Below are 11675 nucleotides of genomic sequence, written 5' to 3' on the forward strand. Positions count from 1 at the left end.
TACTTCTCTGCCTGTCCCCTAGAAGTGGGACTTGGCATCTGATTATAGTTGTTTTTGAAAATGTTTACTTTGTCAAACTCTTTCTTCAAAGCAAACAGGGCCCTTGGCAAGCAGAGCATCACTATCTGGGGTGGAAAAGGTCTTTCTGATTATTAGCTCCTGCCTGCCTGGAAAGAGGGAACAGGTTGGCCCAGAGGGGGAAGCTGGGGAAGTGGGGGGAGGGGGAGGGGAGACTCTGTGCCTTCTATTTGTTTTGTAAAATTGCCCATGAGAGTCATTTTGATTTAAACTGTGTCTGTTCTTCATTGTAGGAGAAAGGCAGAAAGTCAAGAGAATATCATGATAGGAAGGTCTGTAATTTGTGTGACTAGTTGAAATTTGGGGTTTGTCACCTGATGTCCCTTCCGTTTGCTTCAGGGCAAAAGTACGGGAGGCAGGTTTGACAGCTGGAGACGACAACAAAAGTTCTTTCGCTCTTCTTTTATAAAAGAAATTAAATCATGTTTTCAGAAAAGAAAACATGGTTCATTTAAAGTGGAAAACCCTTTTTTCCCCCCTTTGTTGGGACTGAATTATTTCTCAGACTGCAGTCCAAAAAAGTGATTTAGCATACTCAAAATTTTTCTGAATCACATCAGTCTTCAACCTCTAAGATTTTCATCTTTTAAAAGTACACTTAGAAAGAATAAAACATGAAAACAAAACTCAGTTGTCCTCCAGCATGTACTTACATGTGTGCGTGGGGTGTGCGTGTGTGTTTATACACATGCACACATGCACACTACATCCATGATGTAATAGGTAGGGGTGTGGGATTTAGAGTTAAGCTGACTAAAAGAAATAAGGTAACCAAAAAGTTGGAAAAATAAAATAGTTCCCACAATGGCAAGTACATGCCAGTGAGGAGCATTCCATAAGGCCATGCATGTGTAATAAAAGTTCTGAACATCCAACTAGTAAGTAACAGAGCAAGAAAGAGCTGAATTTTCCTCTTACTAATAAGGGAACTTTGAGCAAGTCACTTAAATTCTCTGTGCCCCACTTGCCTCCTCTGAGAAATGGGGATGATACCTCCTTTCTCTAGGGTGGCTGTGAGGGTTAGAGGCTTTAACGTGTGTGAAAGTGCTTTGGAACAATAAAGTACTTGTTTCATAATTCACTAGTCTATTTTTAAGAGCATCTTCTAGGCCTCCCTCTCTTGGTGATCTTCTCAGTAAGAATTTCATAGCTTAGTCACCCCTTTTCAAGGAAAAAGAGACCACCTTTTGGGTCTCCTTATACTCCTGCAGAGCTGAGAGCAGACAGGGCTGTATTTATAGCAATAACTGCATATAGTCGTTCTGAAACTAGACAGAAGGGTGCTCCTGGATAAACAAATCAATGCAATTCGATCCCCTAGCTTTCCTTGACTTCTTGCTGTGAGATAATTGTGAGCTTGCTCCTGCACCTTAAAATTAGGATGCGCTTTAAGAATACTAAGGCATTATCTATCTGGAATATTTCTAACAGCTAATGTTGATTGAGTATGTTCTTAGAACATGGCACTAAGCATCTTCCACACCCACTGAATGCTCACAGCAGCCCTAGAACCTTTGTACTGTCATTGTCCCCAGGCCCACACAGCTGGTAAAGAGGTGCAGAGGCTCCAGAATTTGTGCCCCCTCCACATATCAGGTTATGAACTCTTCCTCATGGGCTGGTTTTCCAGATATTATTACTACTACTACTATTACTATCAGCAGCTAACATGCATGTTCCTAACACTTTACAGGGAACATCTCACTTCATTTTTACAACATCTCTATGTAGTAGGTACTATTATTATTCCCATTATACTGGGAGGACCTGCATACAGGGAGGTGAAGGTCATCCAACTAGTAAGTGACAGAGCCAGAATGAACTGCATGACTGTCAGAGCCCCAAAGCATTAGACATTTTTTTTAAATCTCAATAATTTTTGATGGAAATCTTTCTAAAAGATGTATCTCTGCCTCCCTAATATAATTTTAACATTTTCTCTATTCAGTATTATATATGCATATATCCAGTTTCCGGTGGGTTTTTTTGTTTGTTTCCTTCAGTATCAGGACAGTAGTTGTCACCTTTGCTCTCATGTCTACTTTTATTGGCTCTGAATTTAGCAGCCTTTTCTGTGTCTTCTAGATCATTTAACCAAGTACATCTTGTTGAATAAGTTTGAGTCAATCAGGTTCTGCATAAGGATCCAAGGAATAAAATAATAAACCATAGTAGAGTTTGTAGTAGTTATTTCAAGAAATCCAAAAAGAATCCTAGGCCTTTATTTTTTGGAATCTAGTTCAAAGGTTTGAAGTTGCTAAAACTGCCTCTCTTAACAAATAAATCTTATTATTTTAACAACTATGTCTATGGGACGTGAGAGTCCAGGTTAAATTCATGAGTGTGTTTGCTTCTGGGAATGATGGAGGGAGAGGAATGAGCTAAAAAGAAATATAGAGAGGACTTCAATTGTACCTAATGTTTTGTTTCTTTCATTTAAACACATACATAAATATATGAATAAATATATTTTAAATGTATGTTATAAATAATAATTATAAATATATAAAATGTACTATAGTTTTAAACTATTAAAAATTTAAATATATGTATTTTTGTCTTCTTTGCATCATATGTATATACATATATATATATATCATATATCTCTATTATATATATTCTGTGTTATCTAACATTAGGACCTCACAGTACAACATAATTCATCCTCATGGAGATCCTCCTGATTTAAAGCTACTGGACTTTTGTAGTTCACTCTCTTGAGTTTATGAGCCACAGATACATATATATCTCAAAGAAGACAAAAGATTAACATGTGTCCATGGTAGATTTTTTAATTATTCTCTATACTTTTCTGTATTCTAGAGACTTTTTCCAAATTAAAGAAAAAAAATAAAAGAAAATCCTATTTCTCAAGTCATACCTCTGTTGTAAAGTTTCCTTTGGTGTAGAAAGATTAGGTTTGGGTGATAACATTTTAATGTCAAATGTGGGGTCTTGCTTCTCTTAGTCATTTTGTTATATTGTTACTTTCTTTAGTATTTTCCCAACATATCAATATATTCTTAATTTTCTTTTAGAAAACTGTGATTATTTTACAGGTAAGTCAGCTGAACTATTTTAATCAGGTAACAAGTGTGACAGTGAACATATCAGTGCCCCATCCAGTCTCCTTTCTCCCTATCTGTATAAAGAGGAGATTAGACCAGGTCATTGTTTTTAAGGAGCTTCCACATCCCCTATGACACTCACCCTGACGCCCCCAGGAAAAGGAGAAAAGCAGAAGCTCCCAGTAGGTGGGGTTTTAGGCCTCTCACCCACAGCAGCTGTGTTAACTGTTTTACCTCTTTAACATCAAATTATGTTGTTTTTGAACAAAGTGTTCCAGGCTTAAAAATACATACTTTGAAAACCACTAAGTGATCTCTAGCAGCAGTTTCGACTTTGACTTGTCACGTCTATTGGGGGAAGAAGCCTACTTCTTGAAGAGTATACAGTGCCTTCCTGGTTGGCTTTGTGCTTTCATCACAAGCTGGTCTCCTTTCTTGTCTTGGCCTAAAGGGTTAAAGAGAGTGAGGTATGTACTTTGACAAGCATTAGCACTCAAAACCTGGAGGTACAAGATGAGATTCAAAAGGAAGTCCAAGGCTAATTTTGTCTTTTAGACTCACTTTCCATCATGAGACCTCATTTAATTTACCAACTTAAAAGAAGAAGAGGAAAAAAAATCTGAAAACAGAAAAAAAACTGTGGCATCTTTTAAAGCCATTTTCTGTTTTCTCTAATTCATTAGAAATTGTCAGCCTTACCTATGCATTTTTGGCGTGAAACTTTCAAAGTGAATTAAAACTAAACAGTTTTATTTGCAAAACAATTTTTCTTGCAAGATATCATTGACAAGAAAAATTTTTATAAAATTATTTTTACTTCATAGCATCATCTAACTACATTTTAAAAAATATTTTGAAATTTATTTATTTATTTTTGATTATGTTGGGTCTTCATTGCTGCGCGTGGGCTTTCTCTAGTTGCGGTGAGCAGGGGCTACTCTTCGTTGCTGTGCACAGGCTTCTCATTGTGGTGGCTTCTCTTGTTGCGGAGCACAGGCTCTAGGCATGCAGACTTCAGTAGTTGTGGCTCGGGGGCTCAGTAGTTGTGGCACACGGGCTTAACTGCTCCATGGCATGTGGCGTCTTCCCAGACCAGGGCTCGAACCCGTGTCCCCTGCATTGGCAGGCGGATTTTTAACCACTGCGCCACCGAGGAAATCCCTAATTGTACATTTTCATTGCATGTGATTAATAATTTTATTGGGTTGATCAAAAAGTTCATTTTGTTTTTTCTGTAAGGTGGCTCTAGTAGCACTCAGTTGTCTTTAACTTCATTTGAAACAATTTTGTTAGATTGTATTGTGGCAGCTGTCATATCAGCATGCATTTAAAAGAAAACTTATCAAAATTGGTGAATTTTTGTGTAGCCATTTTAATATTGAAGATGGAAGAAAAAAAGTAACATTTTCAGCATATTATGCTTTATTATTTCAAGAAAGGTAAAACGCAACTGAAACGCAAAAAAAGATTTGTGCAGTGTATGGAGAAGGTGCTGTGACTGATCGAACGTGTCAAAAGTGGTTTGTGAAGTTTCATGCTGGAGATTTCTCACTGGACGATGCTCCACGGTTGGGGGGTAGACCAGTTGAAGTTGATAGCGATCAAATCGAGACATTAATTGAGAACAATCAACGTTATACCACGCAGGAGATAGCCGACATACTCAAAGTATCCAAATCAAGCGTTGAAAATCATTTGCATCAGCTTGGTTATGTTCATCACTTTGATGCTTGGATTCCACATAAGTTAAGCAAAAAAAACCTTGACCATATTTCCGCATGTGATTATCTACTTAAACTTAATGAAAACGTTCCATTTTTAAAACAAATTGTGATGGATGATGAAAAGTGGATACTGTACAATAATGTGGAATGGAAGAGATTGTGGGGCAAGCGAGATGAACCATCACCAACCACACCAAAGGCCGGTTTTCATCCAAGGAAGGTGATGTTGTGTATATGGTAGGATTGGAAGGGAGTCCTCTATTATGAGCTCCTTCCGGAAAACCAAACCATTCATTCCAACAAGTACTGCTCCCAATTAGACCAACTGAAAGCAGCACTCAATGAAAAGCGTCTGGAATAGTCAACAGAAAATGCATAATCTACATCAGGATAACGCAAGACCGCATGTTTCTTTGATGACCAGGCAAAAACTGTTACAGCTTGGCTGGGAAGTTCTGATTCATCTGCCATATTCACCAGACATTGCACCTTCAGATTTCCATTTATTTCGGTCTTTACAAAATTCTCTTAATGGAAAAATTTTCAATTCCCTGGAAGACTGTAAAAGGCACCTGGAACAGTTCTTTGCTCAAAAAGATAAAAATTTGGGGGAAGATGGAATTATGAAGTTGCCTGAAAAATGCAGAGGGTGGTGGAACGAAAGGGTGATTATGTTGCTCAATAAAGTTCTTGGTGAAAACGAAAAATGTGTCTATTTTTACTTAAAAACTGAAGGCACTTTTTGGCCAACCCAATATTTATATACACCAGAAAAAAGATTATCAATAAGCCACAAGATAATTTTTATTTTTTGCTGTGTCCCTTTCATTTATCAAATTATGACCTGATCATCCATAGATGAACTAGAAAGTTCAGAAGGAGAAGAAAATTTCAGAAAGGAGAAAAAAATGCCTAGATATGCAAGAAGAATTTTTTCCATAACACCCTTTGGCATTATTTAAACTTTGGCATGTCCCTTTGTTGATATCATACTGTATATTCAACTGTCATTTTACTCTTTTCACCTAACAGCTTATCATAAGCCTTTACATATATGGTTTGAAACTCTTTATAAAACATTTTTAATGCCTATGTAATATTCTGTCTTGACAATATACCACAATTTTCTTAGCCATTATCCTGTTGACATTAAATTATAAATGTCAAATTATTAATAAGTATTATAATTATTAGTAAATAAGTAAATAATTTCCAGTTTTTCTCTGTTATAAATAAAACTGCCATGAATGTCTTTCAACTTTGTACATAAATCTTTGTATTTAGGCTAAATCTTAGCAATAGAACTCTTTGGTCAAAGGGTATGGACATTTTCAGATCCAAGTAACCAAACTTTCTATTAGTGCTCCAAAACTGAAGCTATGAGTTTACGAATAATTTGTATGATCATAGAACAGCATTGAGCTGTAAATGCAGCCCAAGTGGCTATGAGCCTAAATTTTACTATTCACTCATTCATTCATTCATTCAACTAATCTTTATTGACCTCTGACGGTGGGCCAGGCAGTGTACCAGGCACTGGGGATACAGCAGTGAACAAAACAAATCAAGTTTTTGCCTTCTTGGGATTTATATTCTAGTAAGGGAGGCAGAAAGTTGTTTATTTTAATATTATGTGAGGAAGTGATAAGTGCTATGAGTTAAAATAAAGCAGACTATATATGTAGGTATAGAGAGTGTGACAAGGTGGGGTATTATAAGAATTCTGCAAGTGTTCAGTGATATGTGACCAACGAACTTGCTGTACACACATTTTTCCTAAAGAAAATTGTCATGTCAAGCTTTACTTTGGTGATGATAGAGGTCCTTCTCAAGGCTTGCTCTTTTTCCTTTACCTGTAGAGAAAATGATAATGTGTCTTTTCTCAGGAAACTAGGAATCCAGGCTGCTTTTGATTCCCATCCTTATCAGGTACATATATCCCCAGCAGGTGCTACCCATCAATCATAATTGTCCCAATTGGCCCTTAACTATGTCACATTCTCACAGAGAATAATAGAAGGGTAGCAGAAAAGAGGAAATCAATGCAGCAGTGAAATGAAATGTGTCTAGGAAAGGAAGTTTTACATTTGACTGAAAATATACTCCCTCTGTTTAAAAAATCTTCCTGATTTTGTTCTGTTTGATCTTCAACCAGAATTGGATCCGTTGAGAGTTTTTGTTCCAAAAGAATGCAAACAGGGATGGGGATTTTTTTCTCCTCAGGAAGTGTTTCAGAGTTCAGGAAAACTCATTTAAATAAAGATACCTTTCAAAACAACTGCAGAAATTATCCCTAGAAGATTGCTGCTGATATGAGTTGCCTTTACAGTCAACGCAATGAGTTCTCTATTTTTGTTTTTTATTCTCTTTATAAAGGTTAAGGGTTCTGACTCTCACTTTTAACTGACCCTTAAGGGTTATGCAGTTTGTATGTCGTACAGACTGAGAGCTGTTCTGCTGATTTGCAGACCCTAAAATACTGGACTATGCCTCTTTAGGATTCTCTCCCCATGACCATCTTTACACACAGTTGGTGCAGGCAGCTATTCCTCTATTGTAGTTTGTAAGTTGCAAGAAAGAGTTTCCTATATAAAAAATAGAAAAGGGAAAAAAATCCCTGGGTCTCTTTCATGGTACATGAAGTGAAGCTATTGGAGATGTTTGCCTTTGATGTGATGGCCTCACTAGCTCCAGGAGTTTATTAAACACAGATACTACTGCAGAGGTAACACTTTAAGTCAGAGAGACATAGGGTGTCAAAATTAGAAGTGCCCTGATGTAAACTGAAACCCCATGGGAGAAGTGACTTCCCAAGGCCACAGGGGAAGGTGGTGACAACCTAGATCCCAGGTGTTCTTCAAATCCATCACTTTTCCACCACACCATGGTTCTCTGGCACGTTCACAGGGGTTAGTTTAACAGACTGCTTTTCAAATAAGAAAGGAACAGCAAGTCAAGGCCAGGTTGACTTTGATGAAGGAGATGGCAAACGGAAGGCTGAGAAGGAGAGCACAGCTTGGTAACGGGCCATATAGGATGTTTTGGACAGTTAGGGCTGTGGGCATTGGTGGGATGGGGGCAGGGAATAGCAACTAGCTGTTTGATCTTTGGTAAGTCACTTAACCTCTCTGAGCCTCAGCTTCCTCATCCATGGTAATAACCACATTGACTGGAAGTAAGGCAGTGCAAAATTCTTTACACATATTCCGATCTTCACAACTTTATAGGGACCTCTCATTTTTACAGATGAGAAACATTTAGTTTCAGAATGGATGTTGTCTTAGTCTGCTCAGGCTGCCGTAATGAAATACTATAGACTGTGTGGCTTAAACAAACATTTAATTCTCACAGTTCTGGAGGCTGGTAGTCCAAGGTCAGGATGCCCATATGGTTGGGTCCTGGTAGAGCCCTCTTTCTGGTTTGCAAATGGCCGCCTTCTTGCTGTATCTTCACATGGTAGAGAAAGAGATCATCCCTCTTTTGTCTGTTCTTATAAGGGCACTAGTCTCATCATGAAGGCTCCACCCTCATGTCCTAATTTCCTCTCAAAGGCCCCATCTCTGGGGACTAAGGTTTCAACATATGAATCTTGTGGGGACACAAACATTCAGTCTATAGCAGATGGTAAGCTGCCCAAGAATACGTAGCACATCGTGGCAGAGCTTGGACTTGATCCCAGGTTAGTCAGACTTCAAGGCCAAGGCTCATTTCCCTGGACCCATAATATCCTATTTGAGTTAAAAGTGAGGTCAGTGACCTTCAAGATCCTTCATGCTCTAAAATTCAGCACTATGATTATGCTGAATTCCTGAACCCTGATTAGGTCAGCTATTGTCCCTGAATATTGTATGTATCTTTCAAACAAATCTAACAAGCTGAGGTCTTTTTTTTTTTTTTATAACTTTGTTGTTTGTTTTAAATTAATTAATTAATTAATTTTTGGCTGTGTTGGATCTTCGTTTCTGTGCGAGGGCTTTCTCTAGTTGTGGCAAGTGGGGGCCACTCTTCATCGCGGTGCGCGGGCCTCTCACTATTGCGGCCTCTCTTGTTGCTGAGCACAGGCTCCAGACGCGCAGGCTCAGTAGTTGTGGCTCACGGGCCTAGTTGCTCCGCGGCATGTGGGATCTTCCCAGACCAGGGCTCAAACCCGTGTCCCCTGCATTAGCAGGCAGATTCTCAACCACTGCGCCACCAGGGAGGCCCCAAGCTGAGGTCTTGATGTCTGTTCTGTACAAAGCTTAACACATTGTGGACCCTCAGAAAATATTAAAGAACAGGACAAACAAATGGCATCCCTGGTCTTCAGGGAGTAATGAATTCTCCATCTTTGAGAGTCACTCCACTCATATTCTGAACTAAGCTCTCTCTTAGAGCCATAATGGCAGGAAGAAACATTCTTTTTCACACAATGGAATTGCTTAGGTTAATTAGTAGTGGATATGTTTGGGTGTTTGAGAAACTGAACATCAGCTTATAGATTCAGAAGCGATTTAGTCTATCCTTCTAGGCAAATCATTCTCTAAAGATGATATCCTTGTTGGATTATCCCAAATACTTGACCATTTACCACCAGGAGATCTCGTTTATGTCCAATTTAGAGATCCTCGGCTACAATTTAATCCCACATTCACATGCTATCCACATATTTGAAAATAACATTTTTCATAAATACATTCAGCTTAGATTTAAATACATGCTTTTTTTTCTGGATTTTTTCTTTGCAGCAGTTATGTCTGAATTTTATTTTATTTTATTTTTATTATGTTTGGCTGCATTGGGTCTTCGTTGCCACGCGCGGGCTTTCTCTAGTTGCGGGGAGCGGGGGCTACTATTTCTTGCGGTGCACGGGCTTCTCATTGTGGTGGCTTCTCTTGTTGCGGAGCACGGGCTCTAGGCACATGGGCTTCAGTAGCTGTGGCACACGGGCTCAGTAGTTGTGGCTCGCGGGCTCTAGAGTGCAGGCTCAGTAGTTGTGGCACATGGGTTTAGTTGCTCCACGACATGTGGGATCTTCCTGGACCAGGGCTCGAACCCGTGTCCCCTGCATTGGCAGGCGGATTCTTAACCACTCTGCCACCAGGGAAGCCCTATGTCTGAATTTTAGAAGCTAATACTGGGCCTGTCTGTTTTTGCTTCACATCTGTGACTTACATATGTAATCATCATCCTGCCTTTCTGTTTTTTGTCTTAGACTTAGAATTTTTCCTAAGTAACTGCTCCAGAAACTCTCAAAGTTACCTAATTAGTGATTACACTTTGCAAATGAAGAAGAGCATTTCCCAGCTAGTTGACTCAGTTAGTTAGAACAGGATGCTAATAATTAGGCCATGACCACAGGTTTGGGCTCTGTGTGGGCCAATTAGTAAGTGCACGCATCTCACAAAGGTGTGGCAGGTGTCCCAAAAAGGACCAGGTGAGAATGCGGATGGCACAACAGACAGCCATCCCCACTAGAAGGAAACAGTGTGGCTACTGAGTCAGTAACACTGCATTAGGAGTACAGCACATCTTAAAAGAGAAGTGGGGGAAAGAGGATGGGAGGAAGGGAGAAAGGAGAGAAAAAGAGAGAGAAGGAAATGAAGAAAGAAAGGAAGGAGGGAGGGAGGGAGTAGGTGAGAGAGGCAGGGAGGAAGGAAAGGGAATGGAAGGGAAGGGAAGGGAGGAAGGCAACAAATAATTGTAGACAAGTTCATGGAGATAAATAGTAAAGGAAGAATAGCAGAAGGAACCAGAACCTGAAGCATGGCGTGACCTTTAATCAGGGCTCTTATTCCTAGCAGGCTGTGAAGCAGCTTTGTCTTTACCTGCTCAATGGATCTCACAATGCTGATGCACTGCTTTAATTTGGGAAGGCTTTCTCTTGAGAGACATGTCTTTTCTTGCTCTAAGTCTAAAGTGCTCCCAAGTGTGGCATTCTCTGTGACAGATGTACTACAGTTACGCTTTAGCTGACTCCAAACCCATAGTTTCCCCGTGTCTGAGTGGTCTATTTGATGTCCAAGAGTATTTTTCCTTTGAGAGCAGGTCTTTACTGGAATATCATCCAAGAAGGTAGGGAGGTGTAATCCCTTTGTTCTAAGACAGCCACCGTTCAATTCAGTAACCCCATTTCCACTGCACGGCTATTCTTTCAAAAGGTCTTAAATGCATTTGCTGTTGTATGTCAATGCCCTAGACCTACCCCCTGGAAGGGCACTGCCCAAGAGAGACTTAAGAGTCCTCTCCTTTCTAAACTTCTCCCCAAGATTGCTCCAATTCCACATGACTCTCCGTAAAGAAAAGAAATTTCAAAACTAGTTTAACGTTACCAAGGAGAGCAGATTCTCTGGCGAATCTCCTGTCCATAGCTGCACTTCTTATAGGAATCTCAGGGTCTTGTTGTCAGGATCGATCATGTGACTGGCAGGACCAGCCAGCTCCATACATGTCCATCTGTGATTATTTTGCACGTCTGTTTCTCACTGAGGAAGCACTGCCATTCTTCTCTGAATTCTAACCTTCCCACCATCTTCTTCTTGAAGGAAGGCAGAAACGAAGCCACAGGGCCATTGCTGTTGGAACATGTGCCCCTTGTCTTCTACCAGGAGCTCCAGCTCCTCCTGCCAGGGTTGATGTCTGCAGAAGGAGGCATTGCTTCTCTAACTCCCTCTTGCCTGTCCAAGAAGAAATTTGTTTCCATCTACCAAACAGTTTGCATTCTCTCTTGGAGCCTTGATTAGCTTAGAAAGGGCTAGAGTCTTGGAGAGAAGGCTTTCTCCATTGTTCTTATGCCTATAATGACTCTTAAAAGTATACAAGAGCTCGC

The 11675-nt window shown here is 39.7% G+C and overlaps 1 protein-coding gene across 1 annotated transcript in view; it reads left to right on the top strand.

Annotated features, from left to right (window-relative positions):
• The first annotated feature begins 701 nt into the window (after positions 1-701).
• LOC309624840 (IQ domain-containing protein H-like) overlaps positions 702-11675 on the top strand; it is a 126832-nt gene continuing 115858 nt past the window's right edge. Inside the window, 1 exon segment of the mRNA XM_082383547.1 lies at positions 702-11675. This exon segment is cut by the window's right edge and continues 2167 nt beyond it. The gene's annotated coding sequence lies outside the window, so the exon portion shown is untranslated.

The sequence above is a fragment of the Balaenoptera borealis genome (assembly GCF_965194805.1).
Source record: "Balaenoptera borealis genome assembly, chromosome: 3".
NCBI lineage: Eukaryota > Metazoa > Chordata > Mammalia > Artiodactyla > Balaenopteridae > Balaenoptera > Balaenoptera borealis.